Source organism: Cetorhinus maximus, unplaced genomic scaffold (assembly GCF_964194155.1).
Source record: "Cetorhinus maximus unplaced genomic scaffold, sCetMax3.hap1.1 HAP1_SCAFFOLD_651, whole genome shotgun sequence".
In the NCBI taxonomy this organism is placed as follows: Eukaryota; Metazoa; Chordata; class Chondrichthyes; order Lamniformes; family Cetorhinidae; genus Cetorhinus; species Cetorhinus maximus.
Window position 1 is genome coordinate 145,710 of NW_027596593.1, and position 23,017 is coordinate 168,726.

Sequence of the window (23,017 nt, forward strand, 5' to 3'; positions counted from 1 at the left end):
TGGTGGTCCCACGGGCCATCGATCTGGTCGGGCGGAAACGACTCTCGTTCCTCCGGCCTGGGTATTCTGCTGCGGGGAGGCAACTTCACCGTCTCCGAGGTCAAGGAGGTGGTGGGCGGGCGACTCCTGGTAGCAGACGTAATGTACAAGAACGCTCCACTCCGGTTAATTAACGTGTACGGCCCGGCACAAAGGGCTGAGCGGCTGGAGGTTTTTCAGCAGCTCCCACTGCTGCTGGCGACCTCCAGGCCGGTCATTCTGGGCGGGGACTTCAACTGCATCATCGATGCGGCTGGACGATCCGGCAGGGCCGGAAGCAGATTGGACGCTACGTTCTGATCCCTGATGGAAACAGTTAAGGATGCCAAGCTGCACGACGTCTTCAGCAACCCTGCAGACGGAGCGCAGCGTAGATACACCTGGTCGCGGCCAGACGGGTCCATTCGTTCCAGGATAGACTTCCTGTTTGTGTCCCGTGCATTCACAGTCAGATCCACCGACGTCAAGCCGGTGTTCTTCTCTGACCACTGCCTCCTACTGGCGGACTGCCACTTGGAGGAAGACCTGAGGGTGGGCAGGGGGGCATGGAAGCTAAATGTGCAACTGCTGACCCCAGAGAACATTGAGGAGCTCAAGAGGGATTACAAAGGTTGGAGAACCGTGAAACCCCTCTTTGAGTCCCTGACACACTGGTGGGAAGTGATCAAGGGAAGCATCAAGAGGTTTTTCATCCTCAAAGGCACCCAGAAAGCTAGAAAGGAACAGAGGGAAATGTCCCGACTCCAGGAAAAGATGCAGAATCTGCTCCGGCTGCAGTCGATGGGGGTCGATGTCAAGGAGGAGCTCCAAGAGGTGAAGGGCCAGCAAGCCTCGCACTTTGCCTCGGAGGCCTCCAAGATCATCTTCCGTTCCAGAGTCCGCTCCGTGGAGCAGGATGAGACGTGCTCACGTTTCTTCTTCCAAAAGGTACACAGAGAGCGCTCTGTGATCAGCAGCCTGAAGGAAGAAGACGGCTCAGTAAAGTCATCACGGTCCGACATTCTGAGGATCAGCAAATCCTTTTATGCCGGACTGTATGACGTGAAGCCCACGGACAGCACGGCCTCCCAGTCCTTCCTGTCCTCTATCACGGAGGTCCTAGACCACAGTACGCGGGAGAGCCTAGACAAACCGCTAACTCCTGACGAACTGACTAAGGCCCTCGAGTCCTTCGAGAAGAGTAAAACCCCCGGAAGCGACGGCCTGCCGGCGGAGTTGTATTCGGCTCTGTGGGACTTGATCGGCCCAGACCTGCTAGAAGTGTACGAGAGTATGCTCCTGGCCGGCAGCATGTCAGAATCCATGAGGAAAGGCATCATCACCCTCATCTACAAGCACAAGGGGGAAAGGGAGGAAATTAGAAATTGGCGACCCATTTCACTGTTGAATATGGACTATAAGATTCTGTCCAAGGTCATCGCCAACCGGGTCAAATCCGCTCTGGAATTGGTGATTCACCCTGACCAGACCTGCTCTGTGCCAGGCAGGAAGATCTCTGACAGCCTGGCGCTGCTCAGGGATACGATTGCCTATGTACAGGACAGGGGTGTGGATACCTGCCTCATCAGCTTGGATCAGGAGAAGGCCTTTGACAGAATATCGCACACCTACATGGGGGATGTGCTCTCCAAAATGGGGTTTGGGGAGGGAATTCGAAATTGGATCCAACTGCTCTACACTAACATCAGTAGCGCAGTCTCAATCAATGGGTGGGAAACAGATAGCTTTCCGATTAAATCTGGAGTCAGGCAGGGCTGCCCTCTCTCGCCTGTCCTTTTTGTGTGCTGCATAGAACCCTTTGCCGAGTCCATCAGGAAGGATCCGGGCATAAGAGGAGTGACGATCCCAGGCAGTGGAGGCACTCAGGTAAAAGCCTCCCTGTACATGGACGACGTCGCCGTCTTCTGCTCGGATCCGCTGTCGGTGCGCAGACTGATGCACGTCTGCGACCAGTTCGAACTGGCCTCGGGAGCCAAGGTAAATCGTGGGAAGAGCGAGGCCATGTTCTTTGGGAAGTGGGCTGACCGATCCTTTGTCCCCTTCACTGTCAGGGCTGACGGCCTGAAGGTGCTGGGGATATGGTTCGGAGGGACCGGGGCATGCGTTAGAAACTGGAAGGAGCGAGTGGCTATGGTGAAAAGGAAACTGGGCATGTGGGAGCGACGCTCCCTCTCCATTGCGGGTAAGAACCTGGTCATCAGGTGTGAGGTACTCTCGCTGTTGCTGTACGTGGCGCAGGTCTGGCCCATTCCACACTCCTGCGCGATGGCGATCACTCGAGCCATCTTCCGCTTTATCTGGAGGTCGAAAATGGATCGTGTCTGCAGGGACGCGATGTACAAGCCTCTAGATAAAGGGGGAAAAAACGTGCCCAACATCGCCCTCATACTGATGGCCACCTTTGTGTGCGGCTGCATCAAGCGGTGCGTAGACCCTCAGTACGCAAACACCAAGTGTCACTACGTGCTGAGGTTCTACCTGTCCCCGGGGTTGCGAAGGATGGGTCTGGCCACGCTGCCGCGGAACGCTCCAAGTAGTTGGACCGTGCCGTACCACCTGTCCCTGGTGGAAAAATTTATGCAGAAAAACACCTTTGACCACAAGTCCATCAGGCAGTGGTCAGCACGTAACGTCCTAGAGGCCCTGAGGGATAAGGAGAGGGTGGACCCTGTGGGATGGTTCCCCGAGCAGACTGTCAAAGTCATTTGGCAGAATGCCTCATCGCCAGAACTTTCCAACAAGCACCAAGACGTAGCTTGGCTGGTGGTGAGAAAGGCCCTCCCCGTCAGATCCTTCCTACACGCCAGGAGTCTCACCCCCTCTGCACGATGCCCTCGAGGTGGCTGTGGTGGGGAAGAGACCGTTGTTCACCTCCTTGTGGATTGTGCCTTTGCAAAGAAAGTCTGGAGAGAGATGCAGTGGTTGCTGTCGAGGTTCATCCCGAGCAGTTCTGTGACACAGGACTCTGTGCTCTACGGGCTGTTCCCAGGGACACACACCGAGACAAACATCAACTGCAGCTGGAGGATCATCAACTCGGTGAAAGACGCGCTTTGGTCTGCCCGAAACTTGTTGGTCTTCCAGCACAAAGATTTGTCCCCGACCGATTGTTGCGGACTGGCACAATCCAAAGTCCAGGACTACGTGCTGAGGGACGCACTAAAGCTTGGGGCAGCTGCCGCAAAGACGCAATGGGGAAGGGTCGCTGTCTAAGACCTTTCTACCACAGCGCACCGAGAGACTGGGAACTGTTTAGAGCCCCTCGGGCTGTACAGATCAAAATGAAAGGCTGTAAATGACTGTAATATTGTTTGTACTGATGCACCTGGTGATACATTTTGTAAAAGTTTAACCTGGATTGTACCCTTGTAATGTTGTTTTTGAAATGGTTTTGAATGTGATTGAAGATTTTTATGAATAAAGTATATTTTTACAAAAAAAAAAAAAAAAAAATCTGTTCTTATCAGTTTAATATCTGATACGTCCCTTATCTGGGGACCATATATTAAATTGATTTTTGGAGCAGGGAGATGGAATAGGGGCTTGCTCCGTCCACTCCACGCATCGACCCGGTATTGCAGTATTTCTGGGAGTGGTGCACCACCCCTTTCCAGGGGATTTTCAATGCTAAAAATAGATTTCTTACAAACATCTGCTTTCTTTACTTTTCAACATGCACATCTTTCAAAACACAACTTTCTTTCTTTCTCATCGCTTCTCGGCCTTTTGGCTAAGATCAAGTGTTGCAGGAGCGACACCATGGTCCTGCCGTGGCAAGGTCGGGATGGAAGGGCGATAACCAATCGCAATCCGAATTCATACCGTGGGTTACCTATCACCGTCCGAGTCACGGTGAACCACAGCGACGAAGGAGGATCACCTATGGATCGGGGCTTCTTCACCAGGAGGATCCTGTTGAAGGCGTGCGGCTTCCAAGCTACGGAGATCTTCACCCTGCACGACTCCCGCAAAGGTGGTTATTTCGACGTCACGTTCAAGCAAGTGGCAGACTGCGTCCGGCTCCTGAGGGTGTTCGAGGAGAAGAGAGACCTGCCGGAGATGAAGATCCTGACGGCGGAGCCGCACTTTTCTCTGCCGTTGCAACGGGAACGTGAGGTGATGGTGCATGTGTACAACCCCTTCGTCCCTGTCGCCGACGTGGTCACCTTCCTCACCAGGTACTTCGATAAGGTGGGGAGCGGCACCGAGATTCGAGACGACTTGGGGATCTGGACAGGCAAACGCCTGTTTAAGGTCACGCTAAAGACCGATGGTAAGGGAGCCATTTTCCACCCTCCTTCCAGTTTCGCAATCGGGGGAAACCGTGGCTACCTGGTCTACGCTGGGCAACCCAAGCATTGTCGCTCATGCGGCAAGGCTGGTCATGTGGCGGCCAACTGCAGCGCCTCCCTCTGCAAGATCTGCAAACAGGAAGGGCACCAGACAAAAGACTGCAAACAGGCCAAGTGCTGCAACCTGTGTGGCGAGGCAAGTCACCTCTACAGGACCTGCCCCAAACGCTGCCGTACTTACGCACAGGCAGCCAAAGCCGACCACGGGGAAGCAGAAGAAATGTTCCGTGTCACTCCAACCACCAAGGCCCCCAGGGAGCTCAACGGGACAAAGGAGGACACAGAGAGAGACAAGGTGGAGAAAGAGATTGAGGCAACAGAGAGCCAATCAACAGCACCACCCCCTGAACCTTCCAGTCCTCAGGACAGCGAATCAATGGAGGAGGAGGCAGCAGTGGAAAAGCAGCAGGGGGAGTGGCGGACGGTGAAGAACAAGAAAAGTAAGAGGGAGCGAAGAAGAAGCAAAGGCGTTTCCCAGAGAAGCGGCAAGAGGCGTCTCCCATCCGACACGGATGACAAGGGCAGCAGCTCTTCGGATGAGGAAGTGCCAGAGCGGCACCGACAGAAGAGGCGGCAAAGCTCCAGGGCGTTGGAGGACGAGACACCCGAGCTCCAGAAAATTGGAGACAACAAGGAGACCAACGCACCCCAACTTTGCCTGCAACCTGAGGAGGCCAGTGCACCACAGCCCCTGGAATCTGGGAGCAGTGAGGCAATCATCGCACCCCAGCTCCAGGAAGCCGGGAACAGCAACCCCCCAGAGGGGGTGAGTTTTGGAGAAGCTTCTCCAGCAAAGGTCATCTCAAAATCCGCTCACTACGTGAACCTCCAGATGCCACCGGAGCAGAACACGGCCAAGGAGATCTACCTCAGCCCATCCAAAGTGAAGGAATTTGAGCTCACTACGGGTATGAAGGAGCAGACTAAAGGTCTGGGACTCTCAGAGACAGTGGGTTTGGTAGGAGAATAAATGCTTTAATATGGGTTTAAAGATTGTATCCATAAATGTGCGTAGCATTAAATCTACTACGCGATGTGTTGCGACCTTGGACTACCTTGCCAAGGTCAAAGCTGACCTGTTGTTTCTGCAGGAGTGTGCGATACCGCACCTCAGCTCCTACAGGCAATGGTCACGATGGTGGTCCCACGGGCCATCGATCTGGTCGGGCGGAAACGACTCTCGTTCCTCCGGCCTGGGTATTCTGCTGCGGGGAGGCAACTTCACCGTCTCCGAGGTCAAGGAGGTGGTGGGCGGGCGACTCCTGGTAGCAGACGTAATGTACAAGAACGCTCCACTCCGGTTAATTAACGTGTACGGCCCGGCACAAAGGGCTGAGCGGCTGGAGGTTTTTCAGCAGCTCCCACTGCTGCTGGCGACCTCCAGGCCGGTCATTCTGGGCGGGGACTTCAACTGCATCATCGATGCGGCTGGACGATCCAGCAGGGCCGGAAGCAGATTGGACGCTACGTCCAGATCCCTGATGGAAACAGTTAAGGATGCCAAGCTGCACGACGTCTTCAGCAACCCTGCAGACGGAGCGCAGCGTAGATACACCTGGTCGCGGCCAGACGGGTCCATTCGTTCCAGGATAGACTTCCTGTTTGTGTCCCGTGCATTCACAGTCAGATCCACCGACGTCAAGCCGGTGTTCTTCTCTGACCACTGCCTCCTACTGGCGGACTGCCACTTGGAGGAAGACCTGAGGGTGGGCAGGGGGGCATGGAAGCTAAATGTGCAACTGCTGACCCCAGAGAACATTGAGGAGCTCAAGAGGGATTACAAAGGTTGGAGAACCGTGAAACCCCTCTTTGAGTCCCTGACACACTGGTGGGAAGTGATCAAGGGAAGCATCAAGAGGTTTTTCATCCTCAAAGGCACCCAGAAAGCTAGAAAGGAACAGAGGGAAATGTCCCGACTCCAGGAAAAGATGCAGAATCTGCTCCGGCTGCAGTCGATGGGGGTCGATGTCAAGGAGGAGCTCCAAGAGGTGAAGGGCCAGCAAGCCTCGCACTTTGCCTCGGAGGCCTCCAAGATCATCTTCCGTTCCAGAGTCCGCTCCGTGGAGCAGGATGAGACGTGCTCACGTTTCTTCTTCCAAAAGGTACACAGAGAGCGCTCTGTGATCAGCAGCCTGAAGGAAGAAGACGGCTCAGTAAAGTCATCACGGTCCGACATTCTGAGGATCAGCAAATCCTTTTATGCCGGACTGTATGACGTGAAGCCCACGGACAGCACGGCCTCCCAGTCCTTCCTGTCCTCTATCACGGAGGTCCTAGACCACAGTACGCGGGAGAGCCTAGACAAACCGCTAACTCCTGACGAACTGACTAAGGCCCTCGAGTCCTTCGAGAAGAGTAAAACCCCCGGAAGCGACGGCCTGCCGGCGGAGTTGTATTCGGCTCTGTGGGACTTGATCGGCCCAGACCTGCTAGAAGTGTACGAGAGTATGCTCCTGGCCGGCAGCATGTCAGAATCCATGAGGAAAGGCATCATCACCCTCATCTACAAGCACAAGGGGGAAAGGGAGGAAATTAGAAATTGGCGACCCATTTCACTGTTGAATGTGGACTATAAGATTCTGTCCAAGGTCATCGCCAACCGGGTCAAATCCGCTCTGGAATTGGTGATTCACCCTGACCAGACCTGCTCTGTGCCAGGCAGGAAGATCTCTGACAGCCTGGCGCTGCTCGGGGATACGATTGCCTATGTACAGGACAGGGGTGTGGATACCTGCCTCATCAGCTTGGATCAGGAGAAGGCCTTTGACAGAATATCGCACACCTACATGGGGGATGTGCTCTCCAAAATGGGGTTTGGGGAGGGAATTCGAAATTGGATCCAACTGCTCTACACTAACATCAGTAGCGCAGTCTCAATCAATGGGTGGGAAACAGATAGCTTTCCGATTAAATCTGGAGTCAGGCAGGGCTGCCCTCTCTCGCCTGTCCTTTTTGTGTGCTGCATAGAACCCTTTGCCGAGTCCATCAGGAAGGATCCGGGCATAAGAGGAGTGACGATCCCAGGCAGTGGAGGCACTCAGGTAAAAGCCTCCCTGTACATGGACGACGTCGCCGTCTTCTGCTCGGATCCGCTGTCGGTGCGCAGACTGATGCACGTCTGCGACCAGTTCGAACTGGCCTCGGGAGCCAAGGTAAATCGTGGGAAGAGCGAGGCCATGTTCTTTGGGAAGTGGGCTGACCGATCCTTTGTCCCCTTCACTGTCAGGGCTGACGGCCTGAAGGTGCTGGGGATATGGTTCGGAGGGACCGGGGCATGCGTTAGAAACTGGAAGGAGCGAGTGGCTATGGTGAAAAGGAAACTGGGCATGTGGGAGCGACGCTCCCTCTCCATTGCGGGTAAGAACCTGGTCATCAGGTGTGAGGTACTCTCGCTGTTGCTGTACGTGGCGCAGGTCTGGCCCATTCCACACTCCTGCGCGATGGCGATCACTCGAGCCATCTTCCGCTTTATCTGGAGGTCGAAAATGGATCGTGTCTGCAGGGACGCGATGTACAAGCCTCTAGATAAAGGGGGAAAAAACGTGCCCAACATCGCCCTCATACTGATGGCCACCTTTGTGTGCGGCTGCATCAAGCGGTGCGTAGACCCTCAGTACGCAAACACCAAGTGTCACTACGTGCTGAGGTTCTACCTGTCCCCGGTGTTGCGAAGGATGGGTCTGGCCACGCTGCCGCGGAACGCTCCAAGTAGTTGGACCGTGCCGTACCACCTGTCCCTGGTGGAAAAATTTATGCAGAAAAACACCTTTGACCACAAGTCCATCAGGCAGTGGTCAGCACGTAACGTCCTAGAGGCCCTGAGGGATAAGGAGAGGGTGGACCCTGTGGGATGGTTCCCCGAGCAGACTGTCAAAGTCATTTGGCAGAATGCCTCATCGCCAGAACTTTCCAACAAGCACCAAGACGTAGCTTGGCTGGTGGTGAGAAAGGCCCTCCCCGTCAGATCCTTCCTACACGCCAGGAGTCTCACCCCCTCTGCACGATGCCCTCGAGGTGGCTGTGGTGGGGAAGAGACCGTTGTTCACCTCCTGGTGGATTGTGCCTTTGCAAAGAAAGTCTGGAGAGAGATGCAGTGGTTGCTGTCGAGGTTCATCCCGAGCAGTTCTGTGACACAGGACTCTGTGCTCTACGGGCTGTTCCCAGGGACACACACCGAGACAAACATCAACTGCAGCTGGAGGATCATCAACTCGGTGAAAGACGCGCTTTGGTCTGCCCGAAACTTGTTGGTCTTCCAGCACAAAGAGTTGTCCCCGACCGATTGTTGCGGACTGGCACAATCCAAAGTCCAGGACTACGTGCTGAGGGACGCACTAAAGCTTGGGGCAGCTGCCGCAAAGGCGCAATGGGGAAGGGTCGCTGTCTAAGACCTTTCTACCACAGCGCACCGAGAGACTGGGAACTGTTTAGAGCCCCTCGGGCTGTACAGATCAAAATGAAAGGCTGTAAATGACTGTAATATTGTTTGTACTGATGCACCTGGTGATACATTTTGTAAAAGTTTAACCTGGATTGTACCCTTGTAATGTTGTTTTTGAAATGGTTTTGAATGTGATTGAAGATTTTTATGAATAAAGTATATTTTTACAAAAAAAAAAAAAAAAAAAAAATCTGTTCTTATCAGTTTAATATCTGATACGTCCCTTATCTGGGGACCATATATTAAATTGATTTTTGGAGCAGGGAGATGGAATAGGGGCTTGCTCCGTCCACTCCACGCATCGACCCGGTATTGCAGTATTTCTGGGAGTGGTGCACCACCCCTTTCCAGGGGATTTTCAATGCTAAAAATAGATTTCTTACAAACATCTGCTTTCTTTACTTTTCAACATGCACATCTTTCAAAACACAACTTTCTTTCTTTCTCATCGCTTCTCGGCCTTTTGGCTAAGATCAAGTGTTGCAGGAGCGACACCATGGTCCTGCCGTGGCAAGGTCGGGATGGAAGGGCGATAACCAATCGCAATCCGAATTCATACCGTGGGTTACCTATCACCGTCCGAGTCACGGTGAACCACAGCGACGAAGGAGGATCACCTATGGATCGGGGCTTCTTCACCAGGAGGATCCTGTTGAAGGCGTGCGGCTTCCAAGCTACGGAGATCTTCACCCTGCACGACTCCCGCAAAGGTGGTTATTTCGACGTCACGTTCAAGCAAGTGGCAGACTGCGTCCGGCTCCTGAGGGTGTTCGAGGAGAAGAGAGACCTGCCGGAGATGAAGATCCTGACGGCGGAGCCGCACTTTTCTCTGCCGTTGCAACGGGAACGTGAGGTGATGGTGCATGTGTACAACCCCTTCGTCCCTGTCGCCGACGTGGTCACCTTCCTCACCAGGTACTTCGATAAGGTGGGGAGCGGCACCGAGATTCGAGACGACTTGGGGATCTGGACAGGCAAACGCCTGTTTAAGGTCACGCTAAAGACCGATGGTAAGGGAGCCATTTTCCACCCTCCTTCCAGTTTCGCAATCGGGGGAAACCGTGGCTACCTGGTCTACGCTGGGCAACCCAAGCATTGCCGCTCATGCGGCAAGGCTGGTCATGTGGCGGCCAACTGCAGCGCCTCCCTCTGCAAGATCTGCAAACAGGAAGGGCACCAGACAAAAGACTGCAAACAGGCCAAGTGCTGCAACCTGTGTGGCGAGGCAAGTCACCTCTACAGGACCTGCCCCAAACGCTGCCGTACTTACGCACAGGCAGCCAAAGCCGACCACGGGGAAGCAGAAGAAATGTTCCGTGTCACTCCAACCACCAAGGCCCCCAGGGAGCTCAACGGGACAAAGGAGGACACAGAGAGAGACAAGGTGGAGAAAGAGATTGAGGCAACAGAGAGCCAATCAACAGCACCACCCCCTGAACCTTCCAGTCCTCAGGACAGCGAATCAATGGAGGAGGAGGCAGCAGTGGAAAAGCAGCAGGGGGAGTGGCGGACGGTGAAGAACAAGAAAAGTAAGAGGGAGCGAAGAAGAAGCAAAGGCGTTTCCCAGAGAAGCGGCAAGAGGCGTCTCCCATCCGACACGGATGACAAGGGCAGCAGCTCTTCGGATGAGGAAGTGCCAGAGCGGCACCGACAGAAGAGGCGGCAAAGCTCCAGGGCGTTGGAGGACGAGACACCCGAGCTCCAGAAAATTGGAGACAACAAGGAGACCAACGCACCCCAACTTTGCCTGCAACCTGAGGAGGCCAGTGCACCACAGCCCCTGGAATCTGGGAGCAGTGAGGCAATCATCGCACCCCAGCTCCAGGAAGCCGGGAACAGCAACCCCCCAGAGGGGGTGAGTTTTGGAGAAGCTTCTCCAGCAAAGGTCATCTCAAAATCCGCTCACTACGTGAACCTCCAGATGCCACTGGAGCAGAACACGGCCAAGGAGATCTACCTCAGCCCATCCAAAGTGAAGGAATTTGAGCTCACTACGGGTATGAAGGAGCAGACTAAAGGTCTGGGACTCTCAGAGACAGTGGGTTTGGTAGGAGAATAAATGCTTTAATATGGGTTTAAAGATTGTATCCATAAATGTGCGTAGCATTAAATCTACTACGCGATGTGTTGCGACCTTGGACTACCTTGCCAAGGTCAAAGCTGACCTGTTGTTTCTGCAGGAGTGTGCGATACCGCACCTCAGCTCCTACAGGCAATGGTCACGATGGTGGTCCCACGGGCCATCGATCTGGTCGGGCGGAAACGACTCTCGTTCCTCCGGCCTGGGTATTCTGCTGCGGGGAGGCAACTTCACCGTCTCCGAGGTCAAGGAGGTGGTGGGCGGGCGACTCCTGGTAGCAGACGTAATGTACAAGAACGCTCCACTCCGGTTAATTAACGTGTACGGCCCGGCACAAGGGGCTGAGCGGCTGGAGGTTTTTCAGCAGCTCCCACTGCTGCTGGCGACCTCCAGGCCGGTCATTCTGGGCGGGGACTTCAACTGCATCATCGATGCGGCTGGACGATCCGGCAGGGCCGGAAGCAGATTGGACGCTACGTCCAGATCCCTGATGGAAACAGTTAAGGATGCCAAGCTGCACGACGTCTTCAGCAACCCTGCAGACGGAGCGCAGCGTAGATACACCTGGTCGCGGCCAGACGGGTCCATTCGTTCCAGGATAGACTTCCTGTTTGTGTCCCGTGCATTCACAGTCAGATCCACCGACGTCAAGCCGGTGTTCTTCTCTGACCACTGCCTCCTACTGGCGGACTGCCACTTGGAGGAAGACCTGAGGGTGGGCAGGGGGGCATGGAAGCTAAATGTGCAACTGCTGACCCCAGAGAACATTGAGGAGCTCAAGAGGGATTACAAAGGTTGGAGAACCGTGAAACCCCTCTTTGAGTCCCTGACACACTGGTGGGAAGTGATCAAGGGAAGCATCAAGAGGTTTTTCATCCTCAAAGGCACCCAGAAAGCTAGAAAGGAACAGAGGGAAATGTCCCGACTCCAGGAAAAGATGCAGAATCTGCTCCGGCTGCGGTCGATGGGGGTCGATGTCAAGGAGGAGCTCCAAGAGGTGAAGGGCCAGCAAGCCTCGCACTTTGCCTCGGAGGCCTCCAAGATCATCTTCCGTTCCAGAGTCCGCTCCGTGGAGCAGGATGAGACGTGCTCACGTTTCTTCTTCCAAAAGGTACACAGAGAGCGCTCTGTGATCAGCAGCCTGAAGGAAGAAGACGGCTCAGTAAAGTCATCACGGTCCGACATTCTGAGGATCAGCAAATCCTTTTATGCCGGACTGTATGACGTGAAGCCCACGGACAGCACGGCCTCCCAGTCCTTCCTGTCCTCTATCACGGAGGTCCTAGACCACAGTACGCGGGAGAGCCTAGACAAACCGCTAACTCCTGACGAACTGACTAAGGCCCTCGAGTCCTTCGAGAAGAGTAAAACCCCCGGAAGCGACGGCCTGCCGGCGGAGTTGTATTCGGCTCTGTGGGACTTGATCGGCCCAGACCTGCTAGAAGTGTACGAGAGTATGCTCCTGGCCGGCAGCATGTCAGAATCCATGAGGAAAGGCATCATCACCCTCATCTACAAGCACAAGGGGGAAAGGGAGGAAATTAGAAATTGGCGACCCATTTCACTGTTGAATATGGACTATAAGATTCTGTCCAAGGTCATCGCCAACCGGGTCAAATCCGCTCTGGAATTGGTGATTCACCCTGACCAGACCTGCTCTGTGCCAGGCAGGAAGATCTCTGACAGCCTGGCGCTGCTCAGGGATACGATTGCCTATGTACAGGACAGGGGTGTGGATACCTGCCTCATCAGCTTGGATCAGGAGAAGGCCTTTGACAGAATATCGCACACCTACATGGGGGATGTGCTCTCCAAAATGGGCTTTGGGGAGGGAATTCGAAATTGGATCCAACTGCTCTACACTAACATCAGTAGCGCAGTCTCAATCAATGGGTGGGAAACAGATAGCTTTCCAATTAAATCTGGAGTCAGGCAGGGCTGCCCTCTCTCGCCTGTCCTTTTTGTGTGCTGCATAGAACCCTTTGCCGAGTCCATCAGGAAGGATCCGGGCATAAGAGGAGTGACGATCCCAGGCAGTGGAGGCACTCAGGTAAAAGCCTCCCTGTACATGGACGACGTCGCCGTCTTCTGCTCGGATCCGCTGTCGGTGCGCAGACTGATGCACGTCTGCGACCAGTTCGAACTGGCCTCGGGAGCCAAAGTAAATCGTGGGAAGAGCGAGGCCATGTTCTTTGGGAACTGGGCTGACCGATCCTTTGTCCCCTTCACTGTCAGGGCTGACGGCCTGAAGGTGCTGGGGATATGGTTCGGAGGGACCGGGGCATGCGTTAGAAACTGGATGGAGCGAGTGGCTATGGTGAAAAGGAAACTGGGCATGTGGGAGCGACGCTCCCTCTCCATTGCGGGTAAGAACCTGGTCATCAGGTGTGAGGTACTCTCGCTGTTGCTGTACGTGGCGCAGGTCTGGCCCATTCCACACTCCTGCGCGATGGCGATCACTCGAGCCATCTTCCGCTTTATCTGGAGGTCGAAAATGGATCGTGTCTGCAGGGACGCGATGTACAAGCCTCTAGATAAAGGGGGAAAAAACGTGCCCAACATCGCCCTCATACTGATGGCCACCTTTGTGTGTGGCTGCATCAAGCGGTGCGTAGACCCTCACTACGCAAACACCAAGTGTCACTACGTGCTGAGGTTCTACCTGTCCCCGGTGTTGCGAAGGATGGGTCTGGCCACGCTGCCGCGGAACGCTCCAAGTAGTTGGACCGTGCCGTACCACCTGTCCCTGGTGGAAAAATTTATGCAGAAAAACACCTTTGACCACAAGTCCATCAGGCAGTGGTCAGCACGTAACGTCCTAGAGGCCCTGAGGGATAAGGAGAGGGTGGACCCTGTGGGATGGTTCCCCGAGCAGACTGTCAAAGTCATTTGGCAGAATGCCTCATCGCCAGAACTTTCCAACAAGCACCAAGACGTAGCTTGGCTGGTGGTGAGAAAGGCCCTCCCCGTCAGATCCTTCCTACACGCCAGGAGTCTCACCCCCTCTGCACGATGCCCTCGAGGTGGCTGTGGTGGGGAAGAGACCGTTGTTCACCTCCTTGTGGATTGTGCCTTTGCAAAGAAAGTCTGGAGAGAGATGCAGTGGTTGCTGTCGAGGTTCATCCCGAGCAGTTCTGTGACACAGGACTCTGTGCTCTACGGGCTGTTCCCAGGGACACACACCGAGACAAACATCAACTGCAGCTGGAGGATCATCAACTCGGTGAAAGAGGCGCTTTGGTCTGCCCGAAACTTGTTGGTCTTCCAGCACAAAGAGTTGTCCCCGACCGATTGTTGCGGACTGGCACAATCCAAAGTCCAGGACTACGTGCTGAGGGACGCACTAAAGCTTGGGGCAGCTGCCGCAAAGGCGCAATGGGGAAGGGTCGCTGTCTAAGACCTTTCTACCACAGCGCACCGAGAGACTGGGAACTGTTTAGAGCCCCTCGGGCTGTACAGATCAAAATGAAAGGCTGTAAATGACTGCAATATTGTTTGTATTGATGCACCTGGTGATACATTTTGTAAAAGTTTAACCTGGATTGTACCCGTGTAATGTTGTTTTTGAAATGGTTTTGAATGTGATTGAAGATTTTTATGAATAAAGTATATTTTTACAAAAAAAAAAAAAAAAAAAAAAAATCTGTTCTTATCAGTTTAATATCTGATACGTCCCTTATCTGGGGACCATATATTAAATTGATTTTTGGAGCAGGGAGATGGAATAGGGGCTTGCTCCGTCCACTCCACGCATCGACCCGGTATTGCAGTATTTCTGGGAGTGGTGCACCACCCCTTTCCAGGGGATTTTCAATGCTAAAAATAGATTTCTTACAAACATCTGCTTTCTTTACTTTTCAACATGCACATCTTTCAAAACACAACTTTCTTTCTTTCTCATCGCTTCTCGGCCTCTTGGCTAAGATCAAGTGTAGTGTTGCAGGGGCGACACCATGGTCCTGCCATGGCAAGGTCGGGATGGAAGGGCGAAAACCAATCGCAATCCGAATTCATACCGTGGGTTACCTATCACCGTCCGAGTCACGGTGAACCACAGCGACGAAGGAGGATCACCTATGGATCGGGGCTTCTTCACCAGGAGGATCCTGTTGAAGGCGTGCGGCTTCCAAGCTACGGAGATCTTCACCCTGCACGACTCCCGCAAAGGTGGTTATTTCGACGTCACGTTCAAGCAAGTGGCAGACTGCGTCCGGCTCCTGAGGGTGTTCGAGGAGAAGAGAGACCTGCCGGAGATGAAGATCCTGACGGCGGAGCCGCACTTTTCTCTGCCGTTGCAACGGGAACGTGAGGTGATGGTGCATGTGTACAACCCCTTCGTCCCTGTCGCCGACGTGGTCACCTTCCTCACCAGGTACTTCGATAAGGTGGGGAGCGGCACCGAGATTCGAGACGACTTGGGGATCTGGACAGGCAAACGCCTGTTTAAGGTCACGCTAAAGACCGATGGTAAGGGAGCCATTTTCCACCCTCCTTCCAGTTTCGCAATCGGGGGAAACCGTGGCTACCTGGTCTACGCTGGGCAACCCAAGCATTGTCGCTCATGCGGCAAGGCTGGTCATGTGGCGGCCAACTGCAGCGCCTCCCTCTGCAAGATCTGCAAACAGGAAGGGCACCAGACAAAAGACTGCAAACAGGCCAAGTGCTGCAACCTGTGTGGCGAGGCAAGTCACCTCTACAGGACCTGCCCCAAACGCTGCCGTACTTACGCACAGGCAGCCAAAGCCGACCACGGGGAAGCAGAAGAAATGTTCCGTGTCACTCCAACCACCAAGGCCCCCAGGGAGCTCAACGGGACAAAGGAGGACACAGAGAGAGACAAGGTGGAGAAAGAGATTGAGGCAACAGAGAGCCAATCAACAGCACCACCCCCTGAACCTTCCAGTCCTCAGGACAGCGAATCAATGGAGGAGGAGGCAGCAGTGGAAAAGCAGCAGGGGGAGTGGCGGACGGTGAAGAACAAGAAAAGTAAGAGGGAGCGAAGAAGAAGCAAAGGCGTTTCCCAGAGAAGCGGCAAGAGGCGTCTCCCATCCGACACGGATGACAAGGGCAGCAGCTCTTCGGATGAGGAAGTGCCAGAGCGGCACCGACAGAAGAGGCGGCAAAGCTCCAGGGCGTTGGAGGACGAGACACCCGAGCTCCAGAAAATTGGAGACAACAAGGAGACCAACGCACCCCAACTTTGCCTGCAACCTGAGGAGGCCAGTGCACCACAGCCCCTGGAATCTGGGAGCAGTGAGGCAATCATCGCACCCCAGCTCCAGGAAGCCGGGAACAGCAACCCCCCAGAGGGGGTGAGTTTTGGAGAAGCTTCTCCAGCAAAGGTCATCTCAAAATCCGCTCACTACGTGAACCTCCAGATGCCACTGGAGCAGAACACGGCCAAGGAGATCTACCTCAGCCCATCCAAAGTGAAGGAATTTGAGCTCACTACGGGTATGAAGGAGCAGACTAAAGGTCTGGGACTCTCAGAGACAGTGGTTTTGGTAGGAGAATAAATGCTTTAATATGGGTTTAAAGATTGTATCCATAAATGTGCGTAGCATTAAATCTACTACGCGATGTGTTGCGACCTTGGACTACCTAGCCAAGGTCAAAGCTGACCTGTTGTTTCTGCAGGAGTGTGCGATACCGCACCTCAGCTCCTACAGGCAATGGTCACGATGGTGGTCCCACGGGCCATCGATCTGGTCGGGCGGAAACGACTCTCGTTCCTCCGGCCTGGGTATTCTGCTGCGGGGAGGCAACTTCACCGTCTCCGAGGTCAAGGAGGTGGTGGGCGGGCGACTCCTGGTAGCAGACGTAATGTACAAGAACGCTCCACTCCGGTTAATTAACGTGTACGGCCCGGCACAAGGGGCTGAGCGGCTGGAGGTTTTTCAGCAGCTCCCACTGCTGCTGGCGACCTCCAGGCCGGTCATTCTGGGCGGGGACTTCAACTGCATCATCGATGCGGCTGGACGATCCGGCAGGGCCGGAAGCAGATTGGACGCTACGTCCAGATCCCTGATGGAAACAGTTAAGGATGCCAAGCTGCACGACGTCTTCAGCAACCCTGCAGACGGAGCGCAGCGTAGATACACCTGGTCGCGGCCAGACGGGTCCATTCGTTCCAGGATAGACTTCCTGTTTGTGTCCCGTGCATTCACAGTCAGATCCACCGAGGTCAAGCCGGTGTTCTTCTCTGACCACTGCCTCCTACTGGCGGACTGCCACTTGGAGGAAGACCTGAGGGTGGGCAGGGGGGCATGGAAGCTAAATGTGCAACTGCTGACCCCAGAGAACATTGAGGAGCTCAAGAGGGATTACAAAGGTTGGAGAACCGTGAAACCCCTCTTTGAGTCCCTGACACACTGGTGGGAAGTGATCAAGGGAAGCATCAAGAGGTTTTTCATCCTCAAAGGCACCCAGAAAGCTAGAAAGGAACAGAGGGAAATGTCCCGACTCCAGGAAAAGATGCAGAATCTGCTCCGGCTGCGGTCGATGGGGGTCGATGTCAAGGAGGAGCTCCAAGAGGTGAAGGGCCAGCAAGCCTCGCACTTTGCCTCGGAGGCCTCCAAGATCATCTTCCGTTCCAGAGTCCGCTCCGTGGAGCAGGATGAGACGTGCTCACGTTTCTTCTTCCAAAAGGTACACAGAGAGCGCTCTGTGATCAGCAGCCTGAAGGAAGAAGACGGCTCAGTAAAGTCATCACGGTCCGACATTCTGAGGATCAGCAAATCCTTTTATGCCGGACTGTATGACGTGAAGCCCACGGACAGCACGGCCTCCCAGTCCTTCCTGTCCTCTATCACGGAGGTCCTAGACCACAGTACGCGGGAGAGCCTAGACAAACCGCTAACTCCTGACGAACTGACTAAGGCCCTCGAGTCCTTCGAGAAGAGTAAAACCCCCGGAAGCGACGGCCTGCCGGCGGAGTTGTATTCGGCTCTGTGGGACTTGATCGGCCCAGACCTGCTAGAAGTGTACGAGAGTATGCTCCTGGCCGGCAGCATGTCAGAATCCATGAGGAAAGGCATCATCACCCTCATCTACAAGCACAAGGGGGAAAGGGAGGAAATTAGAAATTGGCGACCCATTTCACTGTTGAATATGGACTATAAGATTCTGTCCAAGGTCATCGCCAACCGGGTCAAATCCGCTCTGGAATTGGTGATTCACCCTGACCAGACCTGCTCTGTGCCAGGCAGGAAGATCTCTGACAGCCTGGCGCTGCTCAGGGATACGATTGCCTATGTACAGGACAGGGGTGTGGATACCTGCCTCATCAGCTTGGATCAGGAGAAGGCCTTTGACAGAATATCGCACACCTACATGGGGGATGTGCTCTCCAAAATGGGCTTTGGGGAGGGAATTCGAAATTGGATCCAACTGCTCTACACTAACATCAGTAGCGCAGTCTCAATCAATGGGTGGGAAACAGATAGCTTTCCGATTAAATCTGGAGTCAGGCAGGGCTGCCCTCTCTCGCCTGTCCTTTTTGTGTGCTGCATAGAACCCTTTGCCGAGTCCATCAGGAAGGATCCGGGCATAAGAGGAGTGACGATCCCAGGCAGTGGAGGCACTCAGGTAAAAGCCTCCCTGTACATGGACGACGTCGCCGTCTTCTGCTCGGATCCGCTGTCGGTGCGCAGACTGATGCACGTCTGCGACCAGTTCGAACTGGCCTCGGGAGCCAAGGTAAATCGTGGGAAGAGCGAGGCCATGTTCTTTGGGAAGTGGGCTGACCGATCCTTTGTCCCCTTCACTGTCAGGGCTGACGGCCTGAAGGTGCTGGGGATATGGTTCGGAGGGACCGGGGCATGCGTTAGAAACTGGAAGGAGCGAGTGGCTATGGTGAAAAGGAAACTGGGCATGTGGGAGCGACGCTCCCTCTCCTTTGCGGGTAAGAACCTGGTCATCAGGTGTGAGGTACTCTCGCTGTTGCTGTACGTGGCGCAGGTCTGGCCCATTCCACACTCCTGCGCGATGGCGATCACTCGAGCCATCTTCCGCTTTATCTGGAGGTCGAAAATGGATCGTGTCTGCAGGGACGCGATGTACAAGCCTCTAGATAAAGGGGGAAAAAACGTGCCCAACATCGCCCTCATACTGATGGCCACCTTTGTGTGCGGCTGCATCAAGCGGTGCGTAGACCCTCAGTACGCAAACACCAAGTGTCACTACGTGCTGAGGTTCTACCTGTCCCCGGTGTTGCGAAGGATGGGTCTGGCCACGCTGCCGCGGAACGCTCCAAGTAGTTGGACCGTGCCGTACCACCTGTCCCTGGTGGAAAAATTTATGCAGAAAAACACCTTTGACCACAAGTCCATCAGGCAGTGGTCAGCACGTAACGTCCTAGAGGCCCTGAGGGATAAGGAGAGGGTGGACCCTGTGGGATGGTTCCCCGAGCAGACTGTTAAAGTCATTTGGCAGAATGCCTCATCGCCAGAACTTTCCAACAAGCACCAAGACGTAGCTTGGCTGGTGGTGAGAAAGGCCCTCCCCGTCAGATCCTTCCTACACGCCAGGAGTCTCACCCCCTCTGCACGATGCCCTCGAGGTGGCTGTGGTGGGGAAGAGACGGTTGTTCACCTCCTTGTGGATTGTGCCTTTGCAAAGAAAGTCTGGAGAGAGATGCAGTGGTTGCTGTCGAGGTTCATCCCGAGCAGTTCTGTGACACAGGACTCTGTGCTCTACGGGCTGTTCCCAGGGACACACACCGAGACAAACATCAACTGCAGCTGGAGGATCATCAACTCGGTGAAAGACGCGCTTTGGTCTGCCCGAAACTTGTTGGTCTTCCAGCACAAAGATTTGTCCCCGACCGATTGTTGCGGACTGGCACAATCCAAAGTCCAGGACTACGTGCTGAGGGACGCACTAAAGCTTGGGGCAGCTGCCGCAAAGGCGCAATGGGGAAGGGTCGCTGTCTAAGACCTTTCTACCACAGCGCACCGAGAGACTGGGAACTGTTTAGAGCCCCTCGGGCTGTACAGATCAAAATGAAAGGCTGTAAATGACTGTAATATTGTTTGTACTGATGCACCTGGTGATACATTTTGTAAAAGTTTAACCTGGATTGTACCCTTGTAATGTTGTTTTTGAAATGGTTTTGAATGTGATTGAAGATTTTTATGAATAAAGTATATTTTTACAAAAAAAAAAAAAAAAAAAAAATCTGTTCTTATCAGTTTAATATCTGATACGTCCCTTATCTGGGGACCATATATTAAATTGATTTTTGGAGCAGGGAGATGGAATAGGGGCTTGCTCCGTCCACTCCACGCATCGACCCGGTATTGCAGTATTTCTGGGAGTGGTGCACCACCCCTTTCCAGGGGATTTTCAATGCTAAAAATAGATTTCTTACAAACATCTGCTTTCTTTACTTTTCAACATGCACATCTTTCAAAACACAACTTTCTTTCTTTCTCATCGCTTCTCGGCCTTTTGGCTAAGATCAAGTGTTGCAGGAGCGACACCATGGTCCTGCCGTGGCAAGGTCGGGATGGAAGGGCGATAACCAATCGCAATCCGAATTCATACCGTGGGTTACCTATCACCGTCCGAGTCACGGTGAACCACAGCGACGAAGGAGGATCACCTATGGATCGGGGCTTCTTCACCAGGAGGATCCTGTTGAAGGCGTGCGGCTTCCAAGCTACGGAGATCTTCACCCTGCACGACTCCCGCAAAGGTGGTTATTTCGACGTCACGTTCAAGCAAGTGGCAGACTGCGTCCGGCTCCTGAGGGTGTTCGAGGAGAAGAGAGACCTGCCGGAGATGAAGATCCTGACGGCGGAGCCGCACTTTTCTCTGCCGTTGCAACGGGAACGTGAGGTGATGGTGCATGTGTACAACCCCTTCGTCCCTGTCGCCGACGTGGTCACCTTCCTCACCAGGTACTTCGATAAGGTGGGGAGCGGCACCGAGATTCGAGACGACTTGGGGATCTGGACAGGCAAACGCCTGTTTAAGGTCACGCTAAAGACCGATGGTAAGGGAGCCATTTTCCACCCTCCTTCCAGTTTCGCAATCGGGGGAAACCGTGGCTACCTGGTCTACGCTGGGCAACCCAAGCATTGTCGCTCATGCGGCAAGGCTGGTCATGTGGCGGCCAACTGCAGCGCCTCCCTCTGCAAGATCTGCAAACAGGAAGGGCACCAGACAAAAGACTGCAAACAGGCCAAGTGCTGCAACCTGTGTGGCGAGGCAAGTCACCTCTACAGGACCTGCCCCAAACGCTGCCGTACTTACGCACAGGCAGCCAAAGCCGACCACGGGGAAGCAGAAGAAATGTTCCGTGTCACTCCAACCACCAAGGCCCCCAGGGAGCTCAACGGGACAAAGGAGGACACAGAGAGAGACAAGGTGGAGAAAGAGATTGAGGCAACAGAGAGCCAATCAACAGCACCACCCCCTGAACCTTCCAGTCCTCAGGACAGCGAATCAATGGAGGAGGAGGCAGCAGTGGAAAAGCAGCAGGGGGAGTGGCGGACGGTGAAGAACAAGAAAAGTAAGAGGGAGCGAAGAAGAAGCAAAGGCGTTTCCCAGAGAAGCGGCAAGAGGCGTCTCCCATCCGACACGGATGACAAGGGCAGCAGCTCTTCGGATGAGGAAGTGCCAGAGCGGCACCGACAGAAGAGGCGGCAAAGCTCCAGGGCGTTGGAGGACGAGACACCCGAGCTCCAGAAAATTGGAGACAACAAGGAGACCAACGCACCCCAACTTTGCCTGCAACCTGAGGAGGCCAGTGCACCACAGCCCCTGGAATCTGGGAGCAGTGAGGCAATCATCGCACCCCAGCTCCAGGAAGCCGGGAACAGCAACCCCCCAGAGGGGGTGAGTTTTGGAGAAGCTTCTCCAGCAAAGGTCATCTCAAAATCCGCTCACTACGTGAACCTCCAGATGCCACTGGAGCAGAACACGGCCAAGGAGATCTACCTCAGCCCATCCAAAGTGAAGGAATTTGAGCTCACTACGGGTATGAAGGAGCAGACTAAAGGTCTGGGACTCTCAGAGACAGTGGGTTTGGTAGGAGAATAAATGCTTTAATATGGGTTTAAAGATTGTATCCATAAATGTGCGTAGCATTAAATCTACTACGCGATGTGTTGCGACCTTGGACTACCTTGCCAAGGTCAAAGCTGACCTGTTGTTTCTGCAGGAGTGTGCGATACCGCACCTCAGCTCCTACAGGCAATGGTCACGATGGTGGTCCCACGGGCCATCGATCTGGTCGGGCGGAAACGACTCTCGTTCCTCCGGCCTGGGTATTCTGCTGCGGGGAGGCAACTTCACCGTCTCCGAGGTCAAGGAGGTGGTGGGCGGGCGACTCCTGGTAGCAGACGTAATGTACAAGAACGCTCCACTCCGGTTAATTAACGTGTACGGCCCGGCACAAGGGGCTGAGCGGCTGGAGGTTTTTCAGCAGCTCCCACTGCTGCTGGCGACCTCCAGGCCGGTCATTCTGGGCGGGGACTTCAACTGCATCATCGATGCGGCTGGACGATCCGGCAGGGCCGGAAGCAGATTGGACGCTACGTCCAGATCCCTGATGGAAACAGTTAAGGATGCCAAGCTGCACGACGTCTTCAGCAACCCTGCAGACGGAGCGCAGCGTAGATACACCTGGTCGCGGCCAGACGGGTCCATTCGTTCCAGGATAGACTTCCTGTTTGTGTCCCGTGCATTCACAGTCAGATCCACCGAGGTCAAGCCGGTGTTCTTCTCTGACCACTGCCTCCTACTGGCGGACTGCCACTTGGAGGAAGACCTGAGGGTGGGCAGGGGGGCATGGAAGCTAAATGTGCAACTGCTGACCCCAGAGAACATTGAGGAGCTCAAGAGGGATTACAAAGGTTGGAGAACCGTGAAACCCCTCTTTGAGTCCCTGACACACTGGTGGGAAGTGATCAAGGGAAGCATCAAGAGGTTTTTCATCCTCAAAGGCACCCAGAAAGCTAGAAAGGAACAGAGGGAAATGTCCCGACTCCAGGAAAAGATGCAGAATCTGCTCCGGCTGCGGTCGATGGGGGTCGATGTCAAGGAGGAGCTCCAAGAGGTGAAGGGCCAGCAAGCCTCGCACTTTGCCTCGGAGGCCTC

At 54.3% G+C, this 23,017-nt stretch overlaps 4 non-coding genes across 4 annotated transcripts; all 4 read left to right on the plus strand.

Moving 5' to 3' along the window:
* Window positions 1-3,463: 3,463 nt before the first annotated feature.
* LOC144674416 (U2 spliceosomal RNA) lies at window positions 3,464-3,645 on the plus strand. The gene has a single exon (XR_013574540.1). It is a non-coding gene; the product is annotated as a U2 spliceosomal RNA (small nuclear RNA).
* A 5,345-nt stretch (window positions 3,646-8,990) lies between these two features.
* LOC144674418 (U2 spliceosomal RNA) lies at window positions 8,991-9,175 on the plus strand. Its single transcript, XR_013574542.1, has one exon. It is a non-coding gene; the product is annotated as a U2 spliceosomal RNA (small nuclear RNA).
* A 5,345-nt stretch (window positions 9,176-14,520) lies between these two features.
* On the plus strand, window positions 14,521-14,707 carry LOC144674421 (U2 spliceosomal RNA). Its single transcript, XR_013574545.1, has one exon. It is a non-coding gene; the product is annotated as a U2 spliceosomal RNA (small nuclear RNA).
* Window positions 14,708-20,057: 5,350 nt separating this feature from the next.
* Window positions 20,058-20,242, plus strand: LOC144674419 (U2 spliceosomal RNA). Its single transcript, XR_013574543.1, has one exon. It is a non-coding gene; the product is annotated as a U2 spliceosomal RNA (small nuclear RNA).
* Window positions 20,243-23,017: the final 2,775 nt, after the last annotated feature.